This window comes from Balaenoptera acutorostrata, chromosome 8 (assembly GCF_949987535.1).
Source record: "Balaenoptera acutorostrata chromosome 8, mBalAcu1.1, whole genome shotgun sequence".
Taxonomy (NCBI): Eukaryota; Metazoa; Chordata; class Mammalia; order Artiodactyla; family Balaenopteridae; genus Balaenoptera; species Balaenoptera acutorostrata.
Genome location: NC_080071.1, coordinates 46,869,911 through 46,872,962, shown reverse-complemented (window position 1 = coordinate 46,872,962; position 3,052 = coordinate 46,869,911).

The following is a 3,052-nucleotide window of genomic DNA, read 5'->3' as shown; positions in this document are numbered from 1 at the left end:
AAATAAAGCTATTGTAAAGCAAAGCTATACAGACAAAATCTCACCCAGAAGCATATACATATACACTCACAAAAAAAAGGAAAAGGGGAAAAATTAATATCTCCTGCTCCCAGAGTCCACCTCCTGAATTTGGGATGATTCGTTGTCTATTCAGGTGTTCAGCAGATGCAGGCACATCACGTTGTTTGTGGAGCTTTAATCCGCTGCTCCTGAGGCTGCTGGGAGAGATTTCCCCTTCTCTTCCCTGTTCGCACAGCTCCTGGGGTTCAGCTTTGGATTTGGACCCGCCTCTGCATGTAGGTCGCCTGAGGGCGTCTGTTCCCCGCCCAGACAGGACGGGGTTAAAGGAGCAGCTGCTTCGGGGGCTCTGGCTCACCCAGGCCGCGGGGAGGGAGCGGTACGGAGGAGGTGGGGCGAGCCTGCGGCGGCCGAGGCCGGCGTGACATTGCACCAGCTCGAGGCGCGCAGTGCGTTCTCCCGGGGATGTTGTCCCCGGATCCCGGGACCCTGGCAGTGGCGGGCTGCACAGGCTCCCAGGAGGGGAGGTGTGGAGAGTGACCTGTGCTCACACACAGGCTTTTTGGAGGCGGTGGCAGCAGCCCCAGCGTCTCACGCCCGTCTCTGGGGTCCGCGCTGATCGCCGTGGCTTGCGCCCTTCTCTGGAGTTCGTTTAGGCGGCGCTCTGAATCCCCTCTCCTTGCGCGCAGCGAAACAAAGAGGCAAGAAAAAGTCTCTTGCCTCTTCGGCAGCTGCAGACCTTTTCCCGGTCTCCCTCCCGGCTAGCTGTGGTGCGCCAACCCCTTCAGGCTGTGTTCACGCCGCCAGCCCCAGTCCTCTCCCTGCGATCCGACCGCAGCCCGAGCCTCAGCTCCCAGCCCCGCCCGCCCCGGCGGGGGAGCAGACAAGCCTCTCGGGCTGGTGAGCGCCGCTCGGCGCCGAGCCTCTGTGCGGGAGTCTCTCCGATTTTCCCTCTGCGCCCCTGTTGCTGTGGGATCCGCGCTGATAGCCGCGGCTCGCGCCCTTCTCTGGAGTTCGTTTAGGCGGCGCTCTGAATCCCCTCTCCTTGCGCGCAGCGAAACAAAGAGGCAAGAAAAAGTCTCTTGCCTCTTCGGCAGCTGCAGACTTTTTCCCCGGACTCCCTCCCGGCTAGCTGTGGTGCGCTAACCCCTTCAGGCTGTGTTCACGCTGCCAGCCCCAGTCCTCTCCCTGCGATCCGACTGAAGCCGAGCCTCAGCTCCCAGCCCCGCCCGCCCCGGCGGCTAAGCAGACAAGCCTCTCGGGCTGGTGAGTGCTGCTAGGCGCCGAGCCTCTGTGCGGGAACCTCTCCGCTTTGCCCTCCGCACCTCTGTGGCTGCGCTCTCCTCCGTGGCTCTGAAGCTTCCCCCCTCCGCCCCCCGCAGTCTCCGCCCGCGAAGGGGCTCCTAGTGCGTGGAAACCTTTCCTCCTTCACGGCTCCCTCCCACTGGTGCAGGTGCCGTCCCTATTCTTTTGTCTCTGTTATTTCTTTTTTCTTTTGCCCTACCCAAGTACGGGGGGAGTTTCTTGCCTTTTTGGAGGTCGGACGTTTTCTGCCAGCGTTCAGTGGGTGTTCTCTAGGAGCAGTTCCACGTGTAGGTGTATTTCTACTGTATCTGTGGGAAGGAATGTGATCTCCGCGTCTTACTCTTCCGCCATCTTCTCTCTCTCTTCTATTTGCAAATTTTATATCATCCTTTCCATGCCTTCATCCAGGCTGTTGATAAAAATATTGAATAGGAAAGGGGTAAAGCTATAATTCTGTAGCATGCTACCAGAGACATTTTAGTTAATGATGTTCCATCTAAATGAATAATAGTCTAGCAATAAAACATGCAGCTTTTAAAATAGTATTTATAGTTTCAAAACCTTAAGTTTATTATATAATGCATCATTGTGATCTACTCCAGTCATCATCGCTATCCAACCAGGTAGACAGAGCAATTAGATTCAAGAACAACAGGCAAAAGGGGTAAGTGCCTGCTGTGTGCTGGGATTCTAGGAGCTTTGGAAAGGCACCCCCAGGTTTCTCCTCATTCAATTCATGACCATAATGAGTTCAAAGGAACTTTATTCTTGTGACTTAAGTACAATAGGTGTTTATGAGCTATTAAAAATGACAATCTTTTGTGTCTTTTCATCATAGCACTTATCACCATACTATTATGTTCTACTTACTATCTTCTTTATTTTCTATCCCGCCATAGGGCAGGAATTATTTTTCCTGTTTGCTCATTGTTATTTTCTAGAACCAAACCACATGGTCGATGCTTATAGTAGATCCTCAAAAACCTCTAAATAAGTGAATAAAAATCTTTAAGGTTTATAGGTCTAAGTTTTGCATAAATGTGTTTTAGAGCTTACAGAGCAAGTTTTGATCAATTCAACTTTATCAAGGCAGTGAATGTCTGTGGACCAAATAAATGTGAGCTCTCTGATACTGACCTCTGCCCTCACCCCTTGTGTCCTCTGTCACCCTTCCTTTTACTGACCCAGCATGTAGGGAGCATGTTCTCCCACTTTCCTAACGCTTTCTCCCAGTGGCCCAGGTCTAAGGCTGGCTCTCTACTCTAGTCCCAATTTAAGTTTGTCTTACAGTGATCAGTCTAGTCTTATAGCTTTCCTGAAATGAAAAACATCTTGCCTGAGGTAGATGCTGAGAGCCTGCCTGCAGTTTCCATTATTGTTCATTTGCATTCTTTGCTGCTTAGATTCTCCCATTATCTGCTTAGATTCCTTAATAGGGATGCACATCTCCTTCACTTGGTATCTCAATATGCTGCTTGCCCATAGCTTCACTGCAGATGCCATAAGCTCCCAGGCCAAAATGTAGATGCCTTAAGCTCTGGGTTCAGTTGGGTCTGACCCTTGTCCCTCTCATTAACTGCCCTATCTCATATTCATCTGCAATGATCTCAACGTATTGCAGACAGGGACAGAGTGGGAGGAAACATGAGGTCATTGATAGCTGGAAGATAAGACATTTAAAAGCCAACTATGCCTACCACTTGGTTTTGCACAGAAGGCCCCTACTTAT